Below are 8,154 nucleotides of genomic sequence, written 5' to 3'. Positions count from 1 at the left end.
TCTTTCCTTTTTCACAGTACTGGTCTAGGTGTCTGTATCTTTAATCTTTTCAGGATTTCCAATACTTGAGAGTATTTCAAGATACAAATCATTAGTCTTTGGAAGGCACTGCATGTGTTCTTTCCAACTCAAAGCCCTTCATAAACTGAATTTCCAGTAGGCTTAGCGGAAAAGTCTCCATAAATTTCACTGGATCATCATTTTTCATTTCCTCTGGAATTTACAAAATTATCAGATTTTTTTGTTCAACTTCTTTTATTTGAATTTTTGAAATCTGTTTTCTGTCCAGCAGTGATTTTAACTTTGTTCTTGTAGCAGTGTCATAGTATCTTCTGACAAGGAAGTTCTTTCTTCATTCATTCTCTTTTGAAATAAAGCCAATGATGCTGTGAAAGAAGCCACCTCCATTTTAATTTTCTTTAATGGTACCATGATCTTAGGAAGGGAGGTTTCAGTTTCCTTCTCAGAGTGTAGTGGTAAATTGTCAGTTTAAAGTGTTTTTACTGACAGAGGCTGTCAGAATAAATTAGAGGCAGGAAAGCTTGAAGCTCTGAAGAGGGTTGCAGGAATTCTGGAAGGGAGATCCCAATTTCTAGAAAGGGAGATATGCTGGGGGGACGACACCTGTGAAGAAACTGGAAGGTCCAGCTAGTAACAGGACCAGGAGAGTCATCTGTACCCAGGAGGGGCCTGTGCTATCCACCTATGCCTATGCTTGAATGTTACTGTGTTAGTGTTTGTAAGGTTTTGGATGGACCCTTGGACACTGTGGCAGCTGACCACGCCCATGGGGGGAAGTCCCATGAGGAGCCACAGTTCAGGCTCAGCTTTGGGACACACAACACAGAATTATCTTTTATTAAACAGAGTTGAGAAGCCACCAGAGGTGGCAGTAGTGAGTAGAGATGAAGCCCGGCTGGGCTAGGGTTACTCAGGATACTGGAACTGCGATTCCCTCTATGGCTGTGCTGTAGTGGAGAGAAACTGAGATAGTGAGTACAGTGGAGCATACACAGGGTTCTGGTATAGAGCCTCATTGGTTGATTACTCACACAGCGGTTTCTCACGGAAGGTAACACAGAAGCTGGAATAGAGGCAGGCCCTCAAGGAGCGAGTACCTGGTTCCAGGGAACAGCTCTGAGAGAATATAGATGGTAAGTCACTGATGGTGTAGGCAACAGTTTCCTCCAAGCAGAAGTGAGCTCAGGCAGCGAGTCCAGGAACATGGGCCCTCGAGGAGCGAGTACTGGTTCCAGACAGCGACCTGAAAGAAAAGAGAGAGGCCCCTGAAGCAGAGTAACTAGGTACGGAGAGCGAATCCCATCCGTAAGGAGTCCCTAGCTAACTCGAATAGCTAGCAAACAGAGTGGGCTTTTGTATCCGGGATGCGTGACGTCATCACAGGGGGACGCCCCTGAGGTTCGCGCCAAAGAAGGAATAAGAAGCAGGGCCACGCAGCACGCGCGCCCTATGGCAGCTGAACAACATGGCGGGATGCAGCGCCCAAGCCGGACCGGGGATGCCGGAGAGGACGGCAGGCAGACGCCGTGGCAGCCAGATGTCCATCAACCATGGGAGGAATCGCCAAAGAGGTAAGGAGGGCAGAGTGGAGACGTCGGGCAGCAACAGTCGTAACATACTGTCCATGAGCCAGTGCTTTGTACAGTAGCCTCTATCAGCTGGACCAAGCCAGTTTACTGAAGTATGTAGGGAGATGTGGCACAGAGGCACCGAAGTGACTGGCAGAACTAACCAAGATGGTGAGTAAACTGTGTAAACTGTGTATGAAGAATAAAGGTTGTTGGACCCTTCTTGCATGTTTCCTATGCCACTGAACCCACTGCCTCAGGAGGGTAGGAAGGCAGAGAATGACTTCCCAAACGTCACAATTCCCTAGTTGTTTATTGGATTGATATATCTAGATTCTGGCTTGCATCTCACCAGCTCCTTCCATCTCTCATCAAAGCCCCATCTCGAGACTCTTCCCTTGCCAAAGAGACTGATCTTACCCTTGACATGGTGTCTAGGTCCCCTATACCTCTAAAACACAGAAATATGAAAATCAGTGACTCCTGAACCATTCTGAACCTCTGAAATGACCTATGCTGAATTGCCATTTCTAGTATCATGCAGCTCCTAGTTTAATTATTTTTCTATTCTTAAAAAGAATACTTTTTTGCTTTATCAAAACACCTGCAGTTGTTAGAACTGGGAAAATAGCCAGCGCCTTGTTAAGATAAGAAGCAGAGAATGACCTTCAATATTGACATATTCTAACTTGGCAAAGTTCCCAGAGTTTGTTCTTACTTTAACACCGAACTCTAGATAAATGATGTCTTTTGACCTTCTGCAATTAGTATAGACATATGCCTATTGCATTTAGTAATTCCCATATTTAATCATTAGGAGTTTTAGATGCTAAATGCCTATGGTACTTTGACATTTCTTTATCTGAACTCAGGTGCTCTTCTGTCAATTAGATAGACTAATGAAGTAAGATCAAGGCACACAGCTGTCTCGATGAAGCACATTTGATGTAAAGATCAAAGAATTTTTATAGCCAAATTTTCCTGGACATGTAACCTGACATATATGTAATTGTTTAGTAATTAAAACACATGAGGCCAGATGTCTTTGAAATACTTTAACTTGACTTATATTGAAATAAAATGAATATAAGCTATAAAAGGTCGGCAAGAGAAAGGGTATATATACAGTGACATCCAGACGCATGAGGCTACTATTCTATCCAGAGTTTGGCATGCCTGAGAACCTGGCTGATTTAACTCATATTTGGAAAGAACCATTTACATCTTTTATTTTTCTGTATCTATTATCTGATTTGATCAATTAAATACTTTCCTCATGTGAAATAAAAATCATATTCTTTGTTAAGAATATATCTCTGACTGAGTTATTGAGTGGCTCTAATCTAAAAAAATAATTAATTGAGCTCAATATATGCATAACTCTCAGGGGCACTGTTGTGTTAACTTTATGTGACATGGAGTTCTAAGGTAAAGAGTAAACTTTAAAGGGAATTCCTTTTCTAACACCTCCCTTACTTAGAATTACCTATCAGAGCAGAACTGAGACTCCCTGTGCCTGCTAGATGGGAAAAGAAGAAACTTTAAAAATAAATGTGCATTTTCAAATGATGTTCAAAGATGTCTTGAATACAGTTCTTGCTAAATAAAAACTGTGTTGTCATAAAGAAGTTGTGCATTAAAAACTTTGCAGTGTTTTTAGTAATTCTGTGGAGTGGGAGGGTATCTGCACATTTGCCATTAGGAGGGGGCCTCATGCTGTGAGCCCCTCCTCTCAGTCATTCAGCTACAGGGAGCAGGAGCATGAAATACGCTATTGTGTGTCCCTGCCCACCAGCAGCCAAATAACAGGAGAAGCCCTGTAGGGCCATCAGTGGACTTCATTCCACCAGTGGCCTGAACAAGAGAAGAGACTCAGCGCTGGCAGGCTGAGCCATTGTTCCAGTGAAGAGGAGAGGCCTGGCACCAGCAGGGTCATCTGACTGAAGAAAAAGAGAAGCCCTGCTGGTTATCCATGGACCTCATCCCACCACAGTGGCCAGAAGAGAAGACCGGCCAGAATTTGTGAAAGAGCATGGGTGTATGTGTTTGTGGGTGAGAGATCATAGGTGGGTGTGTGTATATGAAGCCATGGGGGAGAGAGTGTGAGCATGGGAGGATGTGTGAATGCATGGGGAGGGTATGAAAGAGAGAGCATAGGAGATGTGCATGTGAGAAAGCGTGGGGCTGTGTGTGTGTGAGAGAGAGCATGGGTGGATGTGTGTGTGTGTGTGTGTGTGTGTGTGTGTGTGTGTGAGAGAGTGCATGGATAGGTGTATGAGTGACCATGTGTGTATATGACAAAGGAGAAAGTTTGTGTGCCCTTCACCCGATCTCATCTCCCCATTAATTCATGACAATCTCAGGTTAACTGGAAATCAAAAGGTCCCAGATATGGAGAGTGGAAATTTTGTTTATCCTTACTAGTTTATTTATTGAGTGTTATCTGTTATGTCTGCTATTTTGACTTTTTTTTTTTTGTTTGGTAAATTTTAACAAATTTTTATATGAGTTTTTATTGATGTTTTTCTATTTGCCATCTGTTCTGAAATATTTATTCTTAAATTAGTATGGCTTTATTATTATGATTTATATGTTTTGATTTTATATGTGATTTTTATGAGGAACAGTGATGTTTGATTTTCCATGGTTACACTGCATATAGTGGCTTCCAGTTCAGTTTTGGTCTGCATAGTTTTGGTCTAATATTCTGTATTAGGTGAGGGTCTTTTTGGGTTCTACATGTGTGACTGAGGTGAGGTATTCTGCTAGTGTGTAGTTTGTGAGTAGGAATCTATAGCAGCTTAGTTTGTTCTGTTTTCCTAACAAATGTATTGGTGTTTTAGGGCTAGGTGTAATATTTGCAGTGTTGAATTTTCATAGACAGGGTTATTACCATTTGAGTGCTAGCTGTTAGTGCTGATTTGGTATGGAAGATTTACTATATTGCAATTGTAATTCCATTTACCCATGATTTTCTAAGGGCCAAGCCTGTACCCAATATGCCTTACAACAGGGGTTCCAAGTATAGTTTTTGCTTTTTTGCAGGTTTTTCCGGTTGGCACCACAGCAGTGCATGTAAATCTAATATATATATGTGTGAGGCCACGCCCCTAGGGTCCCCTTCTGAGCATGTGCAGAACCAGGCTAGGAGCCTGGTCCCCTTTAAATCCCCTAGAGGGAGGATGTCTATGGGCAGGACCCTGCTGGGCGGGAGGTGCTTGGAGGGCGTGCCCAGTACAGGGGAGGATAAGTTGTTGAGCCAGCGGGGAAAGGATGGGCCCTGAGAGTGGGAGCTCCAGACCTTTCAGGTAGAGGGTAGGCAGACTTCTGGGAAATGCCTAAGAGATACTGTGAAGGTAGGCAGACTTCTGGGAAGTGCCTAAGAGATACTGTGAAGGTAGGCAGACTTCTGGGAAGTGCCTAAGAGTTACTGTGGCGAACAGGCAGACTCCTGGGAAATGCCTAGTGAGCTGAGATTACAGAGTGGTCTTTGTGTTTGCAGTTGTGTTTGCCAATCCTGATTGTCTTGAGTATGGCACTGTAAATAAACGCACTGAAGTTACAGCAGAGTCTGAGTGAAATTCCTCTGGCTGTGTCCAAGTCCTTGACTGTTCGAGTGCCTCAACATGTTATTTTAAGTGATATCTTTACCACAGAAGTCTGAATATCCTTTTTTATGTAAAATTTGCTAAAAAATGCATAGTTTTTAATTGTGTGTGTGTGAGAAGAGGGCGCAAGGCTGTATGTTTCACCTAATATGACTAATACCTTTGCACCAGCCCTGGTTGGGAACCCCATGCAGACAGCACACATGGAGAGAAAGAGGCAGCCATAACAGCCCCCCTGAGCCACACATAGGCAGAGAGAGGAAACCGAGACAGCAGGAGACTGGGAGCTGGGAGGGAGATCAGTGATACATTCCCCAAATTTATTTATTTGATTTATATTTCGCTTTTCTGATGCTTTCAGAATGGATTACATTCAGGTACTGTTGAGCAAAGTAGAGTCCGACTGTATTTACTGTCCTGTGACAGAGAAAACACCATCGGCCTCCCATGGTACAGGGAGCAGCCTACAGACAGTCCAAGAGAGCCCGCATTTATATCCCAGATACACCCCCCTAAAAAATATCACTCTTTGGTCTACAATCTCACACGTTGGGACAGACCACCCTTAGTATCATCAGCCTACAAGCCACTGTTGCCAAATCCTACTTACAGAAAGTCACTAGATCCACTGTGAAAAGTCTCCAGATTGGGTAAAGAGTAGCCAGAACCATGTGGTTGCACAGTGGCATTGGCAGAGCTGGTCACCCTGGTGCAGATTGGGCAAGAAGGGGCTTGGGGAAAGAGGAGTGGCTCACACACACACTCTTAAAAAATGACACACACACATTCTCTCGGTCACATACACTTTCTCAGACCTACTCAGACACTGATATGCGCTGCCGCACTCTCTCAGATACAGACACACACACTTTCTCACACACTCGTACACATACATACAAAGACTCAGACACTGGCAGAGACACACACAATCTGTCTCGGACACACACACTTTCTTAAAGCTGCTCTTTCCAGGGTGATGGCTCCCTAACCCCCCTCCCTCCTTTCTTTTTTTTTTAATCCCCTTTTTTCCAGTTCCAAACCACCTCAGGATGTGCAAGGAATCATGGCAAAGTTCTGCTGTTACTAGATAAGTTTACTTTTATTTCTTTATTTTCTGTTATTCATGCCAGATACATTAGGTGTCTGGCACTAGTTAAACCAGTTCTAGTGACATTGGAAAGGGTCTAGATTTTTTTTCCTCTCTTTCTATTCAATATCTCGATGTATAGTTACTGAAATAGTATCTAAACATCAAAAGGGGAAGCCCCTGTCCCCTAGTAGCTTAAGTCGGTGTTTCTGACACCCACCCACACGTGCTTCTACTGCTGCTCATGTGCTCACTTAGCGTATGCCACCCTCCCCCCCCGGATTGGCTAACCAAGGGCGTTATAGCATCAACATGTAAAGTTCTTAAACTTGCTGCCGACCCTTACCCGGCCTGCAGCAGCCATCTTTGTACTTCCTCCTCCTGCTTCCCGCTCTTCAGGACACTCATGCTTTCTCCCTTCGCTCTGTCCATGGCTCACTGCACTGCCCTTCTCCCCAGACAGCTGACACAGAGGCCTGACTAAAAGGCCAGAGAACTTGCCCTGACTCCCAGCAGCACAGCAAAAAAGAAAAAAAAAAGATTACCGATGATACAACACATTCTCTTTGTCTTCTCTTCTATTGTTGTCAGCCTGTCATAAGGCGATAATAAAGTTGCAGTTTTGCTCTTTTTATTTTTTTGCTGGCTGATTTAGTCTTGCTCTTTCCTGCAAAGAGAGCTTGGCAGTGACATCATCAGATTCTCCTGTTTTGAGGAGTGAGAGGCTGTGGAAGGGGAAAGAAGGTACGACTAATGTAAACCATCCTCTTGAGGTGGGACCTTCTCCAGCTATGGTGTCTCCAAAAGGGGTCACTGCCAGAAGCTCTCTTCCCTATCAGGTTTAATAATTTGGGTCCCAAAATCCATCCAAAGATTCTCCCAGTGGTGAGGGGAGGCAGGGATGTAAGGAAGGGAAGAGAAATTGCATAACAGTTGTCAGACGATTTAAACAAAGTTTATAATAAACACTAGATATACTGTCAGTATGCAACAATTGTGACAATAGTACATCATAAACAAGTTTTAATTCTTAACTTATTACCTCTATTGCAGAACCGGTTCTCAACAAAATCGATGCAACAGCTGTTCCTTACTTAGCTAAGTATGGCTTATAACTCTACCTACTCCTAGTTCATTTAAAACTAAAAACAAATTACTCTTAAATAAGAAAATGAGTCTTTGTGTTATATTTATGTTTTCTCTGCAGGATACTAAAAATGTTCTGGGAATTCCTCTTGGTAAGCATATTTATTCTTTTTTTTTCCCATTTAAAGTGTTATTGATAAACATCAGTGTATACATCAAGCAAATAAACTCTCAGAGAAAACACAGCATATTTATTCTTTACCTTCTCTATACATTCTGCCTGTATTGACTTTTCTGTCTTTCTTATCTGTTCCAACTTTATTTGTCTCTGTATAGTGTTTGTATATTATTTTCTTTCCTGTTTGTATTGTTTCTTTGTCTAAAACTTTTTTGTACTATCTGTAGCTGTCTAGTTGGTGTGCATACTTATTCTGCAATCCTATAGCTGGTGTACATTGTCTCTTGAATTCGTTGTTCTCCCTTGATGGGGTACATTGTCTCATTTCTGCCATGAAACTCTTTTTTCACTCCTCCTTTTTGTTTATTGCCTGTTCTTTAATTAACCAAAAAAAACTTTAAAAGCCTAACTGCTACACTGGACGCATGAATCTTCTGGTAACTTAAGTGCCTTCCCTGAAATGTATGTCTAATGATGTCTTAATGTACTTTCTTTTCTAACTAGCATGACAAATAAAATAATAATTGCTCTTTCTTATCATGTTATAATCAATAAAGACACTTTTTTTTTACCTGTATTAAAAATTCTGGAGGCTGTTCATATATA

This window comes from Rhinatrema bivittatum, chromosome 6 (genome assembly GCF_901001135.1).
Source record: "Rhinatrema bivittatum chromosome 6, aRhiBiv1.1, whole genome shotgun sequence".
NCBI classification, from domain to species: domain Eukaryota; kingdom Metazoa; phylum Chordata; class Amphibia; order Gymnophiona; family Rhinatrematidae; genus Rhinatrema; species Rhinatrema bivittatum.
This window is presented reverse-complemented; position numbering follows the sequence as displayed.